We start from the raw sequence: 25,377 nt of genomic DNA, 5'->3' as shown, positions 1-25,377 counted from the left end.
TTAATCTTTACTATACATTGCTTAGATTTACTAAACATCTAAATACAGGCAGTAGAGAATATGATGCTTTTATGATATACCTGTTGTAATGATAGGTTTTCTCACAGTATATTATTCAACCACCAAATGTCTATGGGCTGTATGGAGCTCCACACAGGTTGTGTTTCCTGGTAAGCAAGGGAGATAAAATGGAAACTCAAGCTGTGAAGAAGACTGTTTGTTAGTGACTGTTTTATATAGTTGTTTGTGTTTAACATACAATTCTTGTTGACAAAAGACTATGATTCCATAGACTTCTGCTTCCCTGATTTACAGAGATGTAACTCTAAGTATCTTGCACTTTGACCAATAATACTTACGTAGTACTTTATGTTTTCAAAGCACTGTACAAACAATGACAAATTAAGCCTCAGAGTATCCGTATGAAGTTGGTTAGTAACTACTATCACCATCATATTGGAGAAATTGAGGCACAGACAGATTTAGAGGCCTGCCCAAGATTAAATAGCGAGTTAATGGATTAGAGCTCAGCATGTCCTGGTTCCTAACTATGAGCTCCATCTACTCAAAAATGAAACTGAACCTGCTTAGCTCCTTTCCAGAAATTCAGCAAGATGACACAACTAGAAATAACACTGCAATGCCAAAGCATCAAGGTTTCACCCCTTGAACATGTTATAATTAGGTGAAAAACACAATACCTACTCTAGTGATGAGTACAGAGGCACCACTGTGTTCAAAGGCATGAGAGGGGTGTAGAGAGTGTGCTTGTGTCTTCTTTACTGGCTGATCTATGGAGCGGTGGAAACAGGTGTGCTAGAGGAAGCCATATTTTATGTCCTCTGAAAAGAAAGTGCTGCAGAGAGACAATTCATGAGCAGGTAATTATGGTTAGGTGACAGGCTCCTTAGAAATATGATAGATGGAAGTGGGACCACCCATCCCTCTGCCTTGGTCACAATCTCCTGTTAGGGAAGGGGATTTGGTATAATTCTATAATGGAAATTTAAAAGTTAAAAACAGCCTTTGACAGGAAAATAAAGCTGATCATTCATTTGAGAAAGAGACCTAGTAAGATAAGATGTGAAAGATAAATAATGTAGACAGCCTAGGTCAATAGTAGATAGACCCACTCATTTCCATCAAAGCAGTGCACAGCCTTTTGAAGAAGGCCAAAAATAATTCAACTCCCAAGATTATCATGGAGAAATCAATACAGTATGAATTGTTCTTGACATTTTAGAATGAGACGAAGAAGCCACTATCTAATTATATGCACAGCATCACATTAATGAGAACACTCCTCACTTGTTACACCACACAAGGCTTTATTATGTCTATGCTTTGAATCCAAGTTCAAATCCTATGAAGAGTTTGCTTAGGGATTCGGTCCTGCCATGTTTGATGTTTTAACTCCTTATTTTGAACAGTTCCCACTACACAAGTGTGCTCAGGTCAAAGTCTTTCTCTCTGTGGTCTTATTTCCTGTGGTGTGGCAAAACTAAGTAGACGGCCAGTTGTCAACCCCTTGACTGGATGATAACAATGGCTGCATCACTTCAGAAGTCTGGTGCACTTCAGTATATCACAAAATCTTGGATTGATCTGAGGACTAAGTCCCCTCCATTTAGATTTGAATCCTAAAAAGCTTTGCTCTATAAGTGAAATTAAAGGGACAGTTTATCAGCAGGTGCAATCAGCGTAGCTCCATTGATTTGGATTACACCAACTGATGGCCAGGCACAAAGTTTGTAAATCGTCCTACATGGTTCCAGAAATTCCTGCAGAGAGGATCCAAAATTGCAGCCAGGCCACTGGAAGAGGACATTGCAAACTCACAAAGTTTATCCCATATGGTGCTTGAATGACCAGGGGTACTATGGTGATAGGTGTGTTAGAAATACCAAGAGATAAATTAGGTAGGTCAGCTGAGACACAACATTTAAGATTTTTAAATAATTCAAGTATTAATAAAAGGCAGCTCGTTGCTATAAAGTGAATTTTATAGATGTCTTTAAAAACATTCTGTACGGTCTTAATGATTTTTTTAAAATAGCCTTAGCATTGCCAGGATATCTGGTCTTCATGTGGTGGCTTGTGGTGAACTTTCCCTCACTGTTATACTGGTTTCATATTTTTGCTCTTTAATAAAGCACTAAAGGCAGGAAAGTTCCAAATCTTCTGGCACCAATTCCCTCATAAAAAGCAAAAGTTGAAAACCATGCGGTTGTGGCTGAAATGGTTTTATCGGATGGAAATTAACAACAGAAAACATGGGAGCTATTTTGGGATTTCCTGATGGGAGATCACTAAGCAGGGCAATAGCTCCCCTCCTCAGGGAAGATTTTAAAGTCACGGTGAGGTGTCCCTTGAACGTTTGTTCCTGATTTCTGTCATAATGCAGTGACAGAGCGGGATAGCTGAGTGATAGCTCAGTGTCAAGAGCTCAGCTTCCCTTTTTAAAAACATGTCCTCTGGAATGTGTTGGGACAGTGCCAAATTATTATGAATTGTTGTGACTGATATGAATAAATGTGGTGAACATGAGTTTGGTATGGCTTTGTACGTCTGAATTTGCTAGAGGATTCTGGGAGCCGGGTTCTCTTAGCATCTGACAGTTGGTATGGAAATTTACTGAGAGTGATTAGAAACTTTATCTGTGTGTGTGTTTTCAACATAGAACTTTGGTCATATCAGCAGGGGGCCAGCTCACCAAGTAAAGAAAATGTAAAAACACACCATCAGTGAGGTTGGCACAGGCTGAGCTGGGTCAAATGACCCTTTTGGATAACACCACACTAAGAAAAATTGATGAGAGATTTCAGGGTTCCTTCCCCACTCTGAACTCTAGGGTACAGATGTGGGGATCTGCATGAAAGACCCCCTAAGCTTATTCTTACCATTTTATGTTAAAACTTCCCCAAGGTACAAACTTTGCCTTGACCTTGAACCCTGTGCTGCCATCACCAAGCGTTTTAAACAAAGAACAGGGAAAGAGCCCACTTGGAGACATCTTCCCCCCAAAATATCCCCCCAAGCCCTACACACCCCCTTTCCTGGGGAGGCTTGAGAATAATATCCTAATCAATTGGTTACAAAATCATCAAAGGCCCAAACCTCTGGATCTTGGAACAATGGAAAAATCAGTCAGGTTCTTAAAAGAAGGATATTATTAAAAAAAAAGAAAGGTAAAAATCATCTCTGTAAAATCAGGATGGAAAATACTTTACAGGGTATTCAGATTCAAAACACAGAGGATCCCCCTCGAGGCAAAACCTTAAAGTTACAGAAAACAGGAATAAACCTCCCTCTTAACACAGGGAAAATTCACATAAAACAAAAGATAAACTAATCTGCCTTGCCTGGTTTACCTATACTGGTTGCAATATTGGAGACTTGGATTAGGATGGGTTGGAGAAGATGGATTTCTGTCTGGCCTCTCTCAGTCCCAAGAGAGAACAACCACATAAACAAAGAGCACAAACAAAAGCCTTCCCTCTGCCCCCAAGATCTGAAAGTATCTTGTCCCATTATTGGTCCTTTGGCACAGGTGCCAGCCAGGTTAGCTGAGCTTCTTAACCCTTACAGGTAACAGGATGTTGCCTCTGGCCAGGAGGGATTTTATAGCACTGTATATAGAAAGGTTGTTACCCTTCCCTTTATATTTTTGACAAGAGGGTAAACATTGACTGATCTTTGGTCTCTGTTTTGCAGCCCCTTCTAAAATATTAATTAAAAAAAACAGAAATGGAATACAGGGCATATTTTATGGGACGTGTGACTCTTTTGAGAACAAGAGGTATAAATGCTGAGCAGAGTAAATTAGTTCGTTAGTTCCTCAATTAACATCTGAAGAGGTCTGTGACACTGTAGGACAAAAGGTCTCAGGGTAGCCTAGACCCTGCCATGAGACACTTTTGTAGGACTTTTGAACCAGAAGGCCTTGGGGTAACCAAGACCCTGCTTTGGGGGATATTTGACAGACCAAGTACTTGAGAGGGCAAAAGAAGAGAAGAAAATAAGTCTCCATCTAGGACTGGTAGCTATATCTGCTTTGTTTGCCAATCAGGATACTGTGTAAGTCCAACATAGTTACTGAAGATTTATGTTTGGGGAATTGAAGCTTATTAGGGAGACATATTATATAACCTTTATTGCTTGTGTGATTCTTTCTCAAAAAAACTGCAGTCATTGAGCAAATTGAATCAGAATTTTCACTGGTACTGGTAACAATCTGCCCAGCTGTGGGCTATTAAAGATCCATTTCAACAGAATTCACTTCCCCCATTGGTCCAGTAGCCCAACTTAGGGCACAATGCAAAAGCCATTTATTCGATAGAGCTTCTAGGGAGATCCAAGGATATATGGCTTTGGAGGAAGTGGGGCTGGGAGGGGGAGGGGAAACTCCAGCTATGTTTATATATATATGGCTAAGATAATTTTTCTTATTGATTAGAATTATTTTTTACTTGACTGTAGCTGCAATTGTTGTTGGGGTGCTTACAGCTTAAGGGTGGGTGTGGTTTATGTATTTTTTTTTAAAGAATAACTGAATAATGAATTAAATCAAACCTTTCCTCTGGTTGGCAGGCTCTTTACCCAAGGCAATGGTAATGACCTCTCCTGGAAGAGATGTTGATCTCTGCTCAGTTCACTCAATCAAAATGGTTTAAAATCAGAGATGGGCCTCCAGATTCTCCCCAATCCAGATCCTGCTCTGAACTCCCAGTGTTGTTCAGTGGCATTAGGATGAGCGGCTTTGGTTTCAGACTGATGTCAACACAGGTGACAGAGGAAAGTTTGGATCAGGATTGAAGTTTAGGGTTAGGGCAGTTTGCTCTGGTGATTGGATTCAGATTCCCTTCCATTTTAAACATGGTGTACACACAATGAGCAGGTGGTCACAGTCTCCATGTAATGGCATTCTGGTGGAGAAACAGAGTGCCTGATTCTGCCATCTTTACTCACATGAAGTAAATAGTATTTTACTACACATGTGGTCCCATTGAAGCCAATGGGACTACTTACATATTAAGATGCTACTCAGTGTGAATACGGGTGAAAAAGTTGGGCCCAGAATTACCAGTTTTCTTTGCTTAAACAAAATTCATAGAATGTTCTAAGGCTGTGGTTACACTATGAGCGAGGGGTGTGATGCCCTGTGATCGGTGGTGTACATAGCTGCTGGTTTCAGGCGGATTTGTACTTGGCCCAGCTCAGCCATGCCTTGGCTGCCGCTACCCCGGCTACTGTGGCCACACCGCTATTTAGCACCAAGCTAGCTCGACAAGAGTTAGCACCAGTACGTGCACTCGAGCAGGGGAATCAAACCCCTGACTTGTAGTGTAGATGTAGCTTAAGGAAAATGACACAACACAAGCACGTGTTAAACCTCTTGGTCTAGCTCCTCAGTTTGCGTAAATCAGGATAACTCCACTGAAATCAGCAGAGTTATGTTAGCTCACAGTAACTATCTTGCCTCCTTTTTCCTAGGCCTTGTAGAAGGTGAACAACCACCAACAGTGTCACCTAGTGGTCAGGCAGGGGGTGGCAGGTCATCTGCCCCATTGACAACACAGTCCTGTCCTTCAGTGCCCCTCCCGCAAGTCTTTCCAGTCCTTCCCTTTACCATGGGGACTTTGGAGTCTGGGCCCTTGAATGGTCAAGATCTTTTCCAGTTGGGTTCTCATTTGAGGTGAAGGCTCCTGTTGTTGTAATGTCCTCTTGGAGTGGGTAGGGGAGCCTGGTCCCACCTTCTCCACCAGGCTTTGGACCAGCGTCCAGTGGTGGGCAGCTCAACTTTGCACCTTGGGGTGCTGTGCAGCTGCACCCCCCCAAGACCACTTCCTACCCAAATCTCCTTTCGCTTTTCAGAGTAAATCAAAGAGCCTTCAATCGAGTCTCTGACCCGCACACTTAGTCACCTGCCTCTCCTTTGTGGGTTTGCACAGATCTGAGCAGTCAGGTCCCAGGCAACGAGTTCCTGGATAGCACCTTCCACTCAGAGCAACCATCTGTTCCTTTCCACTGCCTGCCCACCTCTGAGTTGCTCAGCCCCCCTCTGCCTCCAGTTGGTAAAGGCTTTGCAGGTGTGGCTGGGCAGCGTTGCCTGGGCCCAGAGCCGATCCTTAATCCCTTGCTCTCCAGTGTGGGGTTTGTATACGCCATCACAGGCCCCAGTTTGCCAAAGTACTTATGTATATGCATAAGTTCATCCCTATTCACCAAAGCACTTGCTTATGTGCTGAATTCTTAACACATGCCTCAAGTCCCACTGCAAATAGGCAGTTGGACTGAATGCAGGTGCTTAAAGTTAAGCACATGCTTACGGACTTTGGCAAACAATGGATGTGCACAACCTCAATGGATGTGCACAACCAGGGATTGTAAAGGTTTATCCAGAGGAGAAAAAGGCAACCTGAGCTGCCTAAAAGGAGGACAATGCTGGCTGGTCTCAGCTTTGTCCTGGGAAGCTTCAAAAAGAGAGAGCTTCTGGGGAAATGCTGGTTCTTGAATGAGAGCTTGCTTAGAAAGAAGCAAAGAGTGTTTTGATCCTGGCTGAAGAAGAGTTGTAGAGCCTGAGAGACTGTTGTGTTCCGACCCATTTTGAGATTGCAGCTACACATGCAATTTATCAGGATCTCTGGGATATTTTTTAACTTACCTTTTCAGAAAAAAACTGCCAGAAAGTACCAGTTGGGTGACAGTTCTTGCTAAACTTGACAGCACCTAGCTTGTTGTCCTTTTACCTACAGCAAGACTGTTACAATCTAGAAGACTGTTCTACTGAAAAAATAAAATGAAATTTCTTAGGACCTGGTTCATTTACCTCTTCTGAGCTGATAAAAAGGGGGAGTTCCCCTTTATGAATCCTCTTCTTACCTTTCAAAAGGAGCAGGCAGTGTCCCTGACTGTTACCCAGTTCCTAGTGTCCTACTCCTCCCCTTTCATCAGGTCACCTCTTTATAGTTGACCAGGTAAATCTCTGTGCCATTCTTAAGGGTGGCCTGCTCTCCTTACTGCCTTGCCAGATCTCCTCGTTCAGGCTCCATCTGAACAGTCTTCTCCTTTCCTTTCGGCAGATCTCCTTTTCAGAGGGCTGGCCAGGTTGCCCACTCCTCCCCGCTGGTCATAACTCTTCTTACTAGCTCTCCTTCCTGGCTGGCTAGGCCCACTACATTCTGTAGGCAGGGCACTAACTGGATGGCCTGCTACTCCTTCCAGTGGCTAGATTTCCTTTGGGGTTCAACTGGACAGCCTGCTTACCTTTGTAGTAGATCCCAGGACTGGTTGGATGGCCTAAACTGTCTCATGCTTTCTGTCATTATTTATTTTTGTAGTAGAACAGAATCAGGGCCTGTCATGGAGTCCCTGGGCGATGCTCTGGAACTGCTCCCTATGAAGCCAGGCAGGACTCTGGGGAAGTCTCCTTTCTGTGAGCAGACTGTCTGCAGGACACACAGCTCACACAGCTTCCACCTTCCTGGGTCTGACCTCGGAGCATTCAGCATCCTCTGCCCCTCCGTGCACTTCCCACAGCGAATCCGCCCAGGCAGGCTCCTGGGGAAGCCAGAGGGTCCTGCACCCCAACTCCGCAGTCAGACGTGACTCTCAGCCAGCCAGTAAAACAGAGGTTTATTAGACGACAGGAACATGGTCTAACACAGAGCTTGTAGGTGCAGAGAACAGGACCCCTCAGCTGGGTCCATTTTGGGGGTCAGTGAGCCAGAGAACCACGTCTGTACTTCACTCCATGTCCCCAGCCAGCCTCAAACTGAAACTACCTCCAGCCCCTCCTCCTCTTGCTTTCCCCTTTCCCTGGCCAGGAGGTCACCTGATTCCTTTGTTCTCCAACCCTTTAGCTCTCACCTTGCAGGAGGGACGGGCCAGGCCATCTGTTGCCAGGAAACAGGGTGTCGGCCATTCTCTGTGTCCAGTCCCCTGCACACACCTGCCCTCTAGGGCTCTGCAGTGATCATACACCCTTATCCTACCACTTACATACTTAAGAACTGCATAGGGGAAACTGAGGCACCCCCACACTATTCAGAGGAACCATTAAGAACAGTCCCACTTTGTCACAGGGCCCGTGATATTTTCTCTCTTCAGATATTAGGAATAATCCAAAGGATTATGAAGAAGGTTAGGAAACCTATAGAAATCATCACCTATAACCTTCAGGTAGATATAGTGAGGGAAATTTCTGCCAGTCTTCCATCAATTATCCAAACTTTAAACAAAGGAACAAAAGTGTGCTTCCAGAAGGGTCCCCCCAGGGATCAGCTCTTGGAACTACACTACTTAACACTTATATCAATGACCTGGAAGAAAACATAAAATCATCACTTAGTAAGTTTGCAGATGACACAAAAATTGAAGGAGCGATGAATAACATGAATGGCTGAATGAAGTAATGCAGGTCCCTGATTCAGAGCAATCTAGATCACTTGGTAAACTGATGGCAAGCAAATAATATGTGTTTTAATACCGATAAACATACATCTGGGAAGAAAGAATTTAGGCCATATTTATAGGACGGGAGACTCTATCCTTGTAAGCAGTGACTCTGAAAAAAGTTTGGGGGTCATGGTGGATAATCAGCTGAATATGAGCTCTGACTATGGCTCTGAGGCCAAAAGAGCTAATGCGATCCTGGGATGCATAGACAGGGGAATCTTGAGTAGAAGCAGAGAGGTTATTTTACCTTTATATTTGGCACTGGTGTGACCACAGTTGGAATGCTGTGTCCAGTTCTGGTGCCCACAATTCAAGAAGGAGGTTGATAAATTGGAGAGGTTTCAGAGAAGAACCATGAGAATGATTAAAGGATTAGAAAACATGCCTTATAGTGATAGTCTTAAGGAACTCACTCTATGTATCTTAGCAAGAAAACAGTTAAGGGGTGACTTGATTAGTCTGTACATACCTACATAGGGAGCTGTGACGGGGTTCAACTCACCATTGAGGCGCCTCCTACTGGCTGTGCTGGGGATTAGCTCTGTATGCCAGTGTGCGCTCTTCTGGTGGCGTCTTCCTGCCATCACTTCTGCTCCAGTGACCCACGTCACTCCCAGGACTGCAGCATCCTCTTTGTGACACAGCCATCCGGTCGTGCCACACTCCCCGGGGGACAGTATCGCAGTCCCTCAGTCCAGCCACTTCCTCAGTGGTGAGTGGGGGTGGCGAGGACCCAGACCTGCCAACTACTCCAGGTCCCGGCCAGGGACCCTGTAGGTGGCCACCACTTGCTGCGTCCCCCTTAGGTGGGGGAGGAAGGGTGCAACCCAGGAGCTTGGATCATTGTGAAGCTGGAGCTAATTTGCAAGGAAAGAGGATAGTGGGGCTGAAGATTCAGTTGTTTTTGCTATTTTCTGCTGGACTTTAAGTGAAGGACTTTGACATCTTGTAGGAAGCAAATAATAGGAAGTGGTCCAGCGAGGCAGCCCTGAAGCACTCTGGGTTGTTTGCTATCACTGCTTCTCGTAAGGCCATTGGTCAGTGCCCAGTGGAGAGGGAAGGCCCTTCTCATAGAAGGAACATAAAACCTTGTCCCCACCCCCTTGAAGAGGATAGAGACACTGTAAACCCTGAGTCGACAGCATGCCATCCTTAGGCTTGGAGGTAAGCTGAGACCCTTTCTTTTGTGGGGACATTAGACGGTATATATTTTGTTGGACTTTGTTACCCCAGCAGGGGGGTGAACTTAATTGGTGAGTCACCTGGAGGATTGAGTCGCTTTCTCTACTGAAAGGCAAACCGCTATAGTATTGGATTCAGAATAGCAGCCGTGTTAGTCTGTATTCGCAAAAAGAAAAGGAGTACTTGTGGCACCTTAGAGACTAACAAATTTATTTGAGCATAAGCTTTCGTGAAAGCTTATGCTCAAATAAATTTGTTAGTCTCTAAGGTGCCACAAGTACTCCTTTTCTTTTTATAGTATTGGAGTGATTGCTGGCTGACAAGGGGGAGAGTTGGGACCAGTGAACTAACCACTAGGCCGCACCACCGGTAAGCCCTGCACCTATCACTTCTGTACTTAATTGATAATGTACAGTGCTAATTTTTTACCTCAGAATGTCATGCATCACCAGGTCACAAGTATATTACATCTACCCAGGTACCTTTACCCATCAGACTTGTAATCTCCTAAAAGAATGCAATCTGGTTTGTTTGACAAGACTGATTTTCCATAAAGGCATGTTGACTGCCATTAATTATATTCCTATCCTTTAATTTTTTCTTAATTGAATCAGCTTTTTCATTATTTGCCAGAGGCTGATGTCAGGCTAACTGGTCTATACTTACTGGGTCCCCTTGCTTCTCCTTTGTGAATATTAGAGAGACAAGGTGGGTAAGGTAATATCTTTTACTGGACCAACTTCTGTTAGAGAGAGAGACAAGCTTTTGAGCTTACACAGAGCTCTTTTCAGGTCTCAATATTCTTTGAATATTGGAATACCATTAGCACTCTTCCAGTCTTCTGGAATTTGGCCTGGCATTCCAATATTTATTAAAAATTAACACCAGTGGGTCAGAGATCTCCTCAGCCAACATGAACATAAAAATATTTTTTTTGTCTGGTTGGTTGATATTTTACCAGGAATTAGGGTTATCAGCTCATAGTCTTGGAGAAATACCAGTTTGTTCTAATGATCTGAGTGAACTCTCATTTTGTAATTATGGTGCTTTATTTTCCTGAAGATTTTGACCTGTGAGTCATGTCATTGAATAGAACAGATTATCTTTTGAGTTGTTTGTTTTAAAAATCAAATTACAAGAGGCTCAAATATTCTGTCCTAGTGTGTATATACTAACTAAAACCATCAGCAGAAACAATTCCTTCCAGGGCTAGGCTGTACCGCAAGCAGACCCTGACACAATCAGTAGGCATCCTGGGGTTTAGCAATTAGGACACATTATCTTGAAGGAATGATTTTTTTATACAGTGAGCGTGCAATAGAACATTAAACTCAAAGGCACTGCTAATTATATGCCATTGACCATACTAACAAGGGGCAAAAGAAAATCTCAGGGCCTGTGTTAACATTCTGATTGTGGCATTCAATTATAAGCCCACACTGAATGCAGGACAGATCCAGACCACTTTGAGAAGAGCTTCAGGATGGATTGTGCCTCAGAAAGCATGATCCTTCCTTGATTTCCTTGGGAAGCAGATGGAGAGTACATGCTGCACTATCCCTTAGGAAGGTGCTACATAACATAACTTCACAGCCAGCCAGTGCTGGATTTGGGAAGAGGTCATAGCACCTCCACTTCCCTGGTCCCTATGGGACAATTTGCATATGCAGGCACAAATGGAAAAAAACAGTCCTTGCAACTCTGAGAACTACAGGACAGCAGTTATCCCTGCCCTATAATGCATGAGGGGACACCCACGTAAAGGTCAGTGGCCATCTGGCCAACAGTAATGGTCCTGAAAGGCAATGAGTCTTCAAGTATGTCCCTTCTGTTACCAACTTACCGCAAGATGCAACTCCATATGATGCTGCTCTTCATTTTAATCCTCTACTAAATGTTGTTGCTGAACATGTCAAGTTGTATTCCCATGTGCATATGCCTCACAAGCCCATTGACAGCTACGTAGCTGCATTACATCAGTTCAGTGCAACTTGTGAATTTGCTAGTTTCACAGATGAAACGAATAGGGATCCAGTTGTTGCGAAGACTGACAGTTCCAAGATTCATGAACAACGCCTAATTATAAAAGGCCTGGCCTTGGAGAAAAACCTAGAAACTGCCTGACAAATGGGAAGTGCCATCCATTGTGCTAAGTCACTCTCTGCTACACCAGATGTCTTTTAACCTGCGCAGCTTAATGCTTTCCGATACAAGCATTGCAACCCACAAAGCTCCGAAGTCAACATCCACGGTGCCTTCACCATCCCACAGACCACATTGCTCCCAGTGCTACAGATGTGGTGACACTGGTCACAAGGCAAGGGTGTCCTGCAAAGAAATCAGTATGCAAGAAGTGCAACTAAAAAAAGACATTTGCTAAAGCCTGTAAGTCTGCATTCAGTGTTTACTGGGAGTTCTCACGATGAGGATGATGGCAAACTGAATCCCAACAGTGTCCTGAATGTGACAGGAGATCACCACACTACTCACTAGTGATGAGGCTGTTAGCAGATTTTGAGTTGCCTTATATATAATATATAACTATAATTCTCAACCAGCTCTAGACTGTGCTATTTGCCTGTTCTCACCCTGTGTGGCATCCTCCAGACACACTCCCTGGAGGGTATGGTGCATCGCTCCTCCCCATCAATGGCCATTTTACAGCTACTGTAAAGTATAAAGGCCCTACTGCCCAAGAGAAAAATCTATGTAGCACAAAGGGTGTTCCTATTTTAGAATGGAATCATCAGAGGGCTCTTCAGAAGATATTAGATTAAAATAGCACTGAACCTGTCCTGCAAACAGAGGATAGGCTATAACCAGGAATCATTGGTGAGTTTCTGGAAGTTTTCACAGATACCACAGGTGTTGCAAAAAAGTTCAAACACAAGATCCAACTAAAAAATAAAGTGGTGCCTGTACAGCATAAAGTGTGAAATGTACAAATTGCCCTGAGACAACCACTCAAATCTGAAAGTACACAAAGCAGATATCATTGAACTGGTTGTTTCATCAGAATGGGTTTCTTTTATTGTTCTCACCAGGAAGCCTAATGGTGCCATTCACATGTCTGTGAACTTGAGAAACCTAAACTCCAACATTGTGGTGGATTGTCATCTACCTGACATCAGTGAAAAGCTGCTCACCTCAAATGAGGCAAGAATCTTTAGGACTCTTAATTTATCCTCAGCTTGCCACGAGATCCCCTTAATAGAAGAATCCCACAAGTTCACAGGTTTCATCACTCCTGAAGGTTTGTGTCAGTTCAAACAGATGCCATTTGGGTTAGCCTCTGCAGCATCCATATTCCAGAGAATGATGTGTATGGTCTTTGGAGAGACAAGAGGTGTTACTTACTTATAAGATGACATTCTGGTGTATGGCAAAGATGAGCCTGAACATGTCATCCTAATAAAAAGTTCTAGAAAAGCTTTGATGACATGGATTTACTATTAGCAAAAAGAAATGTTAATTCCATACCAAATCAGTGACATATCAAGGACATACTATCTCTTGGAATGGCATACAACCAAAACCAGACCTAGTGAAAGCCATTCATAAGAATCAGAGCAGGACAACAAGGACAAACTGATCCTTCTTGGGATTGTGCAAATACCATTCAAAGTTTGTACAGCAATTTGCTATGAAAGTAGTACCTTTGCATCATCTCCTAAAAAACTGTGATGTTTGAATGGGATGCAGCATGCAAGAACAGCTTTAATGAGATAAAACATTCAATTCTGACAAGTCCAGCTCTTAGCCCTTTTGATTCTGAGAAGCAAACAATTGCACTCACAAGCATCTGTTGTGACAGTCTTGCTGCTGTCCTGTCTCAACTAAAAAGTGGATGAGAAGTCACTATTGCATTCACACCCAGGGCCCTGACTAATCTGGAAAAATCTTATTCCGTGACTGAGAAAGGAGCTCTGGCCTTTTTCTGGAAAGCAAGACACTTCAGACCCTACTTCAGACCCGGTAGGAGATTTATCTTAAGAGCTTCTCAAACTCCTTCAACTTTATTCATCATGCAAGGTTCTGGCTGAGCAACTCCAAGCACTGCCAAATGGGCCATCAAAGTAATGGACTTCGACCTTCAGACAGTGTATCTTTCAGGTGCCAAGAACACCATTGCAGATTGTCTCTCTCACTTGCCCATACCTTATCAAGAGGGTGCAATGGAGAAAGATGATGAAGAGATAGTCATTGCACAAATCTCTGCTACAACTCAATAAGTGATCACAGTCTCAGAGTGGGCAACATCTATGAGAGAAGACAAGGTACTGGTAACTGAGAGTGGAATGCAATTGACCTCTGCTGAAATGCAGCAATACCTCAGTAGAAATGGTATCAAGCACAAAATAATTTCCTTTTACCATCTGAGGGCTAATGGTCTAGTTGAGAGAATGAACAGACTGGTGGAAGAAAGTTTGCAAGCAAGACCATGAAAAGAAGCTTTACAGGAAACATGATTTGCTTACAGCACCACTCTATACTCCACAACAGTAGTATCACCCTTTGAAGTATTAAGTGTTAAGGGCGAATACATGACTTACTACTGTTAACAGCTTACATGTTTCCTTTGTACAACCAAACCTTCCAATGAAACCATTCATGAATGTGCTATGAACTGAGAAGACAGTATGTAAATCATAAGAAAGGTGCTAAACGTCACAAGTTTCAAACTGGAGATTTTGTTTATCTGAAGGTATCATATAGAGACAAAAAAGGATGTTTATGTCATTCATGTTCTTTGCAGATAACAGAAATCCGAGGAGATTCTGGATGGATCTATGCTGCAATGTAAGCGCAGGGCTAATAGAACTCAAGTTAACAAGCCGAACAAGAGTTTGTTAATCTAGGGCTTGAGCATCTACATTAATTTATAACCCCAGGTTAGGAAGTGTGGGACCCTGGATCCCAACCTAGGGCTTCAGCGTCTACACTGCATTATGTGGGTCCGAGTCCTACCTCCCACATCCCAGACTTCCTAGTGCCCTCCCAAAATGTGTTTCCTCTAACCCTTTGTTCGTGGTGCAGTGTTGGAAAACTTGACTGTCCAGTGGACAAAGAAAGTATGCCTGTGGGATTGTGAGATACTTTTCATGGACTCCCAGAGCACAAGTCCAGTGGGGCTGCATCTACACTGCAAAGCAAAGCAATAGGGCTTGAACCCTGGGTCTCAGCATGACTCAAGCTCAGACTCTCCACCACCTTGGGGTCCTGTATTAGCACAGTTTGTGTGTATATGGAAGGGGGGTTATGCTTGAGCCTGAGTTGGAACCCTGGAGTTACAATGCAATATAGCCATACCCCTTTGCTGTATTCATAGATGGAAAGAAATGGAACACTTCAAGATTGTTTACAACTCAACAGACAGCAGCTGAAGAAGATAATGTTGATTTCCACCGTGGACCAGAGAACACCGATGACTTCGATAGTGATAATGGAAAATCTACAGTAGTGGGAATTACTTCACAGCCCACTTTCTTTCCAGCCTCTCCAGGTATAAGGAGAAGAGTGAGACAAAAGAAACTTCCTAAAAGATTGGAGTACTTTGTTAAAGGACTAAAGTGATGGTTTGAAAGTGAATGTTGAAAGTTATACGCAGTTATTCTAAAAGTGAAGGATGTCTTGTATCTAGCTAGGCGCAGGTAGCTGCACTGGTTTGCATTTGTGAGTTTGTTCCTGGGTGGTTCCTGTCGTCTTGGGTCCAAAAACCATAATTCCCAGGATGCACCACAGGAAGGAGGAAAGGGAGAGAGAAGGAGGAGAAAAAGAAAGTGAGCTCTGTGAAAGAGTAAGAAGAAACCTTACCTTTGCTGTTATTTAGCTTCCCTAGTCTTCCTCATAGGGGTTCAGATACAAAATTCAGCTTGGCCTTTCATGCCTCTTAAATTCCCCTTGCTGTTCCTCCACGAAACACCTCCCAGGACTCTTCCTGGAAGGCCAGTCCTTTTTATCAGGGCTTACTGCTGGAGCCTGCTCCACTCCCAGCAGCTGCTTCATCTCTCTTCTTGCCTTCTGCCAGACTTCTCTGTTCAGGAGAGGATTCCATGGCTTACACTATCCCCAGGCTTCCTGCTGGGCTCTCCTGGTATCTCTCCTCTCTCTAGTCCCAGAAAGTGACTGCAGACTCTCTTCCCCACAGCTCACTTCTTCTCTCAACGTCATCTATTTACAGTCTTCTCCCAGCCCCTCCCTAGCTGGGCTTCATCCTCACTTGAGCCTGGCGCACACTTCAGGTACAGACAGCAGATTGGTAGTTAATTGGCCTCTCAGGCCCATATTAGCCCTTCTGGAGCCTGTGTGGGGCACACACCCCACCACAGGGTACTTATGAAAATGTGGCCTTAATTATAGAAAAATGTAGCCCATGTTATCAGACAAGAATAAACAATGCCACCAATCCAGGCCTGCGTAGAAACGAAAGGTCCCATGATGCATGTTTTCAAAGGCTATGTCTACGCTTGGAGCTAGGGGGTGTGGCTGACGTGCTCTCATCTCGCTCGGGTGCTGTAAATAGTAGTGTAGCTGCAGCAGCCCAGGCAGTGATGAGCAGTAGCATGGGCTAGCTGCCCTGAGTATGTAACCAGGGAGTCTGATGCTCTTTGTACTCAGGGCAGCTAGCCCATGACGCTGCTCACCACTGCCCATGCTATCACAGATATATCACTGTTTTAGTGCCCTGGCTAGATGACTGCTAGCATGGTTATGTCTATACAAGCTGGGAATCACACCCCTAGCTCCTGTCACTGAGCAATGTGTGTCACTCACATACCTCTCAGTCACTAATCTCACAGTCCGTGCAAGCCAAATACCTTAAAGGAGCAGGGTAGGACAGCAGTGGCTCCCTCATGAAACTTCCATATGCAGTCTCAGGCGAGGTTAATGGGAAGTTGTTCACCCCAATATCCTGCCTTTCATTATTCCCCATGTGAGAAGAGACAGCTGTAAAGAAGCAATGCAATACTTCAGCTGCCATCTCACTTGGCCATCTGGTACAACACAGATGTTAAATTTTTATTAATTCTCAATAATAAAAAATGTCCTAAAGGTCTTTGGAGGGTTTCTGCAACTAGAAGTGATTTCAGCAACTTCTCACGTCATTCGTTCCTGCTGTTTAAAGCAGTTATTGGAAATAATCAGTAACAACACTAAACCAACTTTGAAACATTAAGCATACAGGTGTGTAGGGGAATTTGAAGAGCATTCCAGGTGGCACCATAGTAGTGCAGATAGCATTTTAAAACCCTAAATGGGGCTAAATCTAGGCCAAGAATTATAGTTTGAGCAGCTCTGATTATTACTAAAGTGACCGTATGTTCCAGTTTCTCTGAGACAATCTTAATTTTATATATGATGTCCCCAGTGTCCCAGGAAATTATGTCAAGACACCTGAAATGACCCAGTTTTTAATCTGATCAATTTTTTAAAGTAACTACAAACCATATTCCATACTTAGTACCATGCGGGAAGAACAGTGTTTGTGGGGAAAAGTGAAAAGTCAAATGAGTCAACCACTATCAAAGTTGGTTTTTTGCTCGGAGTTCATGTTAATGGAACTTCTTCAGTGTTTCATAATATACTCATCTAGAACCCTACGTTACAGGTAAAGAATTTTTCACTCTGAGAAATACACACAAGTTGCTGTTGAGTTAGAATCTAGCAATAGTGACACCAGCACATGTTTTGTTGTTAACCGAAAAAAAAAAAAAGGTTCTTTCTGCATAACAGCTCTAAGATCTGGCCTTTTCTGTCTAGCCACACAAGTAACTATTTTGTGATCCTAAAAATGTCACCACTCCAGTGTTTAATTTTGAATATGTGGTCACCTTACTCATGATTATTGTCGTAGAAAGAGAGAGCCTGGGATAAGGCCTGGGATAAGGGGCCTGGTGTCAGGCTTAAGGCCTGAACTAAAGTCAGGCCCTGCTAAGACAAAGCAAAGTTAGCAAGAGTCAAGCTACAAGCAAAAGTCTGGTCCTGTTACAAAGCAGAGGCCTGCTTGCAGGTTCACTGTTCAATACATGAACTTGGCAAGAACAGGGATGGTATGGCAGAAATGCAAACACTCCTAAGAAGTGCTAGGCACTGGACACTTGCATAAGCACATTCCAGAAGGATCGTGCCAGAACAGCCCAATAGCAAGATATGGTGTAAACACACTCCCCAAAGACGATACAGGGACCACTGACCCCTCTTAAAGGTAAGTTCAGGATAACAGAGTGATGGATAGAGATGTTTTGATCAAATCAACAGATACAAGGTAAGGGGTGGTAGCTAATCACGTCAGAGGGGCAAGACGTAACTTGTTTGTATCAGTGTATAAAAAAGGGGGTATCTTTGTCTGGCCAAGGGGGGAACGGAAAGTCCCACTGTTCACTGAGCTGGTCCATTGTAATGAGTGAATATGTATTAGTGGTCCTGTATAGTCTACAGGACGCTCGGACCATGCCTCATTGACAGTAAACCTGCCTGAGTGCCTTCACTACGGAACTGATTCTGTGGTCTTCTTAGGTTTCAGAGTAGCAGCCGTGTTAGTCTGTATCCACAAAAAGAAAAGGAGTACTTGTGGCACCTTAGAGACTAACAGATTTCTGAGGCAGTTCAATCGAGATCTACTGTGTCAGCTACCTGTGCAGAGTTGGTGAAACACACAGTGAGAACACACACACAGCCAACAACTGACAACAATTATCACTTATTTTTAATGGTGGTGAGCGCTTCCAGCCCGATTGGTGCTTTTCTAACATGTAGTAAGATGCAGCCCCTATCCCAAAGTCTTTATCACCCATTAGCTACATTAGCATTTGCTGGCTCATTAAGTTTCTCTTCAACTGTCTCTGGATTTCTTTCTGCACAGGATATTTCCAAAACAGTCTGAGGGGAATCAGAATTCTTGACGGCATTTCCTATTCTCTCCAAGCCACTTCTACAAGTCCTAGGCTTCTTCCAGTGCTTCTCTTTCATTAGAGTGTTTTCTATTGAATGAAATTGTTATCATTTGATTCTAGAGGCTCCCCCGAAATTTTAGCCTACCATATTTATCATATTTATCTCATTTCCTCAGCTATAAGTAACTCCAGAACAGTTCTTCATAGAGCACAGCACATCTCAAAGCAATGTGATCCTCACCATAGGTTTTGCATAGATCAGAAGGTGAGGTACTACCATACCGGACCGGGTTACTGGAACAGTCCTGTATTCTGTCACTGATAGATGCTTCACAGGATGATGTAAAATCTCCATAATGCACATAAGTCCCCATGAAGAAAATTTCATTACCGATCCTGACGTCCAATGGTGATCAGCTTGTGATCTAAATTAGGAAAGTTAGTAGTACTTTTATTGTATCCTAGATAGGACAATTACACAGAATGGGCCAGATCTTCTGCTGGTGCAAAATTAAGTCGGTGGAGCTCTGCCAGTTTATCCCAGCTGAGAATCTGGCCTACTGGCATTATTAATCCTATTGAATGTGACTAATCCTTTGCAACATTTGTTCCCCTTGAGCTCCACTAAAATCACTGGCACCAAAAGCTCTGTGACCTCTTCCTAGCCAAAGCTCAGAACCAGTACTCCATCCTCATCCTCCTTGACCTGTCAGCCATCTTTGACCCTGTTGACCATTCTCTTCTTGAAACCTTGTCCTCCCTTGGATTCTGTGACTCTATCCTCTTTTGATTCTCCTCCTACCTCTATAACTACTTCTTCAGCATGTCCTTCAGAGGGTCTTTGTCATTCTCCCTCCAACTTTCTGTGCGGGGTTCCGCAGGGCTCCGTCCTTGGTCCCCATCTCTTCTCCCTCTACACCTTATCTGTGTGTGATCTCATCCACAGAGACAAACTCAACTACCAACTCTATGCTGGTGGCTCTCAGATCAACCTCTTGCCTTCTGTCTAAACAAAATATTGGCCTGCCTCTCTGACATCTCCTCATGGATGTCTAGACATCAGCTCAAGCTCACGTTGGCTAAGAAAGAGCTCTTAATCGTCCTCCCCAAGCCTTCCCTACTTCTCTTCTCTCCCTCTTCTCTCTATCACTGTGGGCAACAGCAGGATCCTGCCTATCACTCAGGCCCATAACCTTGCTGTTGTCTTTGACTCAGCCTTCTCTCTAGGTCCTCACATCAAGGGTATGTATAAATCTTGCAGAGTCTTTCCGCATAGTAGCTCTAAGATCTGGACTTTTATATTCCTCCACACAGATAAAACTCTCATCCAAGATCTCATCATCTTGCACCTCAGTTATTGCAACATTCTTGTCTCTGGCCTCGACAAATGCAGTTTTGCCTCACTCATATCCTTTAAGAATGCTGCTGCAAAGATCATTCTCCTAGCCCATTGCTTTGCCTATGTCACCCCTCTCTTTGCATTCTACCACTGGCTCCCTCTTCTCTAGCACATCAAACATGAGCTACTTGTCTTCAGTTTTATGCCCTTCATGGCCTATCTCCACCTTACCTATTTTCTCTCATTCACTATCAAGGTGTTGACTCCCACCTCTGACTGGCCCATGATGCCAGTCTCAACTGTCCACTTGATAAATGGTCAAACATGTACATTTGTGCTTTCTCCCGTGCTGCCCTGTGTGCTTGGGAGGAGCTCCCTTTAGACACATGCAAAGCTACTACATTATTCTCCTTCAGATCCCTCCTTAAAACGCTCCATTTTTATGAGGCCTACAAAAAAAAATTGACAATGGTTAGGCTCCTGGTGTGCTGAGAACACCATCTGTCATGCTGACCGACACTGTCCCATTGTTTCTTTGTACTCCCTCATCTGCCTATCTGTGTACATCTGCTGGCTCTTGTTTTATACTTAGATTGTAAGCTCTTTGGGGCAGGGACTTCTTTTTTGTTCTGTGTTTGTACAGCACCTAGCACAAGAGAATCCTGTTCCATGACTAGGGCTCCTAGGTGCTAATACTAATACAAAGTAATACAAATACTTAATGATAATAACAATATTCTGTACCGGTGAATTCCACAGGTTAATTTTCCCTATCCTTTTGGTAAATTCAGTTCACTGACATTTTCAATTCTGAATCATTACCTAGGTTCACAAATATTTCTATACTGATGTATCCTACCTAAAATTGATTTACTCCATTTACCAACTACTGGAGCATTCAAAAAATCATGGCATTTTTTCATAGGAGATATTTAGTTTCAGATATTTAGGGTCTGATTCTCATTTGCACAAAAGCTACTTCACACCACTCTAATAGTGTAAAAAGGTTTTAAAATGAGTGTAAATGTAATTTATGCCTAGTTTATGGTCCCTTTATACTGCCAGAATGGTATAAAACAGCCTGGGGGTAAATTGTTATTAGTTATTATCTATACTGTGGTAATGCCTGCAAGTTCAAGTCATGAAACAGGCCCCCATCATGCTGAGCACTATAAAACCAGAACAGTCTGGGCCATAAGCATTTACACGTCCATTGCTTTCCTATCTCATGAGCTTTTCTACAGGATTAGCCAGTGGATATATTACCTTGGGATCTTGGCAGTCTTTCCAAATTTTTCATTTCCCATATTACTTATCTAAAACAATCTGGTGAGATAATTTTCCATGTCGGCAGCTAATCTGTTCTATCAAAGGTATTATTACTAATCTTTCCTATACCACCGTGCTCTTTTTCCACAATAGCTCCAGCTGTCTGAAAACCTAGGATTTTCTAACTGGCCAACCTCTCATTCCCCTGCAAGATCCCACTCATGAACTCATTTCAACTATTAGCAAATATATACACCAAACGTCACAGTCCTAAATTTCCTCTAAGCAAGTTATCTCCCTAGACTTCATTGTATCTATCTTTGGCTACCCTCCTCTCACCTCATTTACTCTAACATTAAATATAACTCGTCTCTAATGTTTTACGCAGTCTGATTCTAATCTTGCTTGCATTATTTTTAGGTTGGTGGAAATACACTGGTTTCTACTAAGCTGCTCCCAATTTAAACAGTGTAACTAAGAGCAGAATCAGGCCCTAGCTATCTCAGTAATACTCTCAATCTTTGACTCATAACAACTAAATACTGCCAGGTTTGCTTGTTCTTTTTACAAGAAAATAGTTTCCTGTGTAGTGCACCATGGAAATTTCTATCACCTATAGATTCCTGCTCTGAAATTTGCTATCCAAATCCATTCCTCCTCATTGCCTTGCACAACACAATCGAATGCTTGCTCTCTTGTTGATATCCAGTACATTTTGGACACAAATTATTAGCGGATCTTACAGCTAAGTTATCCTTTCAAACATCCTGTTTCTTTAATACTGTATTGTATAGTGTGTTACAGGTCCCTCTTGGTGCCTGATCTGCAGAATGTGAGTCTGTTACAGCACAGCTAGAGAGCCTGCTCTTCAACTCAATTTCAAACCCAGTGTGTCAGCCAACTTGGCAGCTCTCACAGTATCTCTAGTACACTTAGGGTATTTCTACACTGCAATTAGACACCTGAGGCTGGCCCTTGCCAGCTGACTTGGGCTCATGGGGCTCAGGTTAAGAAGCTGTTTAATTGCTGTGTAGACATTTGGGCTTGGGGTGCAGAACCCTCCCCTCCCTGCATTTTCTGACGAGCTCTTGTCCCTCTCTTTACAATGGGATAAAGCAAAATGTTGGATGTGAACATCCAAGAACTCTTAACGTTTTAATATCTGCATCCAGGTCCAGAACAGAATTTTACAGCTTCTGAAGATGCAGTTGGCAAATTATGAACCCTTCAAGAGGTTCACCAGGGTGTGCCTTAGTGGTTTAAGTTTCTAAGGATTTGTACAAACCTGGGCCCAGATTTTCAACTGGTGCAAACTGGAGTATTTCCATTGACTTCATTGGAACTATGCAGGTTGCTTCAGCATGAGATCAGGTCTGTTTAGTCCAGTTTCAGTTCAAATTGATTTGAGTCCCAAACATGAAAGTGAAACTCAGCTGAAGCTTGTGAGTTTATGGTACAAACCCTGAAAAATCATCACATTTTTCCTGGATTCCACCATCAGCTGTAATGTCGCCCCTTTGCCAAGCAGTTGCAGAATTCGGGGCCTTACAGGTCATTTTCCTGTTTGGGATCGAAATTGGTGATGAAGACTGACATATTTTCTTAGTGTCATTTGTTTATTTACAGAATCTATATAAGTCCAGTTTCCTTGAATGAGGGCAGTAACAAACTGCACACAGGTAACTAACTCCCTCTTGCAGAAATCGCAGGCCAGGCTCCTGGAAAGCAACTGTGTTATGCTTTCTCGTCAGGGCCTCCCATAAGTCTAATTACTTACTCTGTGCCCCTTTCTCTCCCTTAGCCTCTGCAGCTTTCACCTGGGAAGCCCCTAGTTCAAGGCTGCTCATGGTGACCACATGGCCTGGAAAGGCAAAACTGGGCATCTACCCTCCTTTTGCAATACAAAGAAACCCCAGAACTTCAGCTGTTAAGAGAAAGAAGAGTGCTTTAACGCACACAATACCCTATTACTCTCTGGATGTGGTTACTACGTGGCATCCTAACTCTTTCTATGGGGTATTTCATCCTGGGTGCTTATACACCAATGACTCTTCTTGGGCAAGACATGCATGAAACATGCCTAATGGGCAAGCCATAACAATGTACTGCACCAGGTTCACTCAAAACTGGTTCTGTTCCAACTTCAATTTGGGCTTATAAATGGATCATGGACCTTTCAGCCAAACTGGATTGAATTTAGGGTTTAATCATGAAACTTTGGTGTTGTTCTGTACTCAACCCAGCTTCAGAATTACCAGACCACTGGGCTGCAGTGGTCAAATGTTCTGCCTTGGGAATGCAGAGTCACTTGGGCAAAGAGTAAACAAGGGTGGCCACTTTGTCTCTCAGCCAGAGGTGGAGTATGCACTCCTCTTGTCACCAGCCTTACAACACTTGCCTGTGCACAGGGAGGCAGGGCCCTTGTCGTCCACTCACCCAGCCATGCCCCTTGAAGTGTACAGAACTATGCCCTGCGCCAGACTCCTGAGCACCTGGCACTCGAGGAATCCAAACACTGGGACTGTGGTGGCCTCTTGCACACCTGTGTGATGAATTGGAGAGTCAGCGTGCAGGCTGAGTGAGTGAGTGTTTCTTGGCACTCCCACAGACAGACCTTCTGGGGTATGGCTCATCCCAGATGGTGGGAAGGATCCTGTCTCAGGAAATAATGTGGTGAGGAAGTTCAGGAGGGGGTGGATTTCCTGCCTGAGTAGTGCTTAATTTATAATAAAAGAGGTGTCAGGACTCAAACTATTAGGTACTGGGGCTCAAGCAATTTTTTTACTTGTATAACTGAGGCTGCAAGCCCAGAGGTGCCAGGAGAATGAACTGCCTAGCCTAGAGGTGCTGAGGCTCAACCCCGGCAAGCCCTGGCACAAATTAAGCACTGTGCCTGGGGGAAAATGTAAACATTTTTCACAGCAACACCGACAGGAAGAGCGAAGCTGCCTTTGCACCCTCTTCCAGTAATAGTTCTGTTGCTCCTTGAAATTGTATCAGTGTTGTTAGTCTGGGGACCTAGCCTGGCTGTGCTAACACACCAGTGAGGGGCCGCGTCACTAATACGGACTCTGGGTAGGTGAGACCCCTGGCACCTGTGCAGAACCTTGCTGATGGCAGAAGGGCTGTGTATCGATAGAGGGGTCTCCCCACACAGAGTCAGTTACAATGATTATGAATAATTATTCATTATTTGTATTGCAGTAGCCCCTGGGAGCCCCAGTCATGGACCTGGATTCCATTGGGCTAAATGCTGTACAAATACAGAACAAAAATGTGGTCCCAAATTGCTGACAAACTAAGTGAGCAGCATCAGTTGCAGGATCAGTGCCTTTGTGGATATTCTCACTGGGACAAAATATTCCTCATATGGCTTATGTAAACAAAATCACATAAAGAAAAGGAGGACTTGTGGCACCTTAGAGACTAACCAATTTATTAGAGCATAAGCTTTCGTGAGCTACAGCTCACTTCCTCAGATGCATATCGTGGAAACTGCAGCAGGCTTTATATATACACAGAGAATATGAAACAATACCTATTCCCACCCCACTGTCCTGCTGGTAATAGCTCATCTAAAGTGATTTCCAGCACAAATCCAGGTTTTCTCACCCTCCACCCCCCCACACAAATTCACTCTCCTGCTGGTGATAGCCCATCCAAAGTGACAACTCTTTACACAATGTGCATGACAATCAAGCTGGGCTATTTCCTGCATAAATCCAGGTTCTCACATCCCCCCCACCCCCATACACACACAAACTCACTCTCCTGCTGGTAATAGCTCATCCAAACTGACCACTCTTCAAGTTAAAATCCAAGTGAAACCAGAACATCTGGGGGGGGGGGGGTAGGAAAAAACAAGAGGAAACAGGCTACCTTGCATAATGACTTAGCCACTCCAAGTCTCTATTTAAGCCTAAATTAATAGTATCCAATTTGCAAATGAATTCCAATTCAGCAGTTTCTCGCTGGAGTCTGGATTTGTAGTTTTTTTGTTTTAAGATAGCGACCTTCATGTCTGTGATTGCGTGACCAGAGAGATTGAAGTGTTCTCCGACTGGTTTATGAATGTTATAATTCTTGACATCTGATTTGTGTCCATTTATTCTTTTACGTAGAGACTGTCCAGTTTGACCAATGTACATGGCAGAGGGGCATTGCTGGCACATGATGGCATATATCACATTGGTGGATGTGCAGGTGAACGAGCCTCTGATAGTGTGGCTGATGTTA

Source organism: Lepidochelys olivacea (assembly GCF_965140295.1).
Source record: "Lepidochelys olivacea isolate rLepOli2 genome assembly, chromosome: 4".
Classification (NCBI taxonomy): domain Eukaryota; kingdom Metazoa; phylum Chordata; order Testudines; family Cheloniidae; genus Lepidochelys; species Lepidochelys olivacea.
This window is presented reverse-complemented; position numbering follows the sequence as displayed.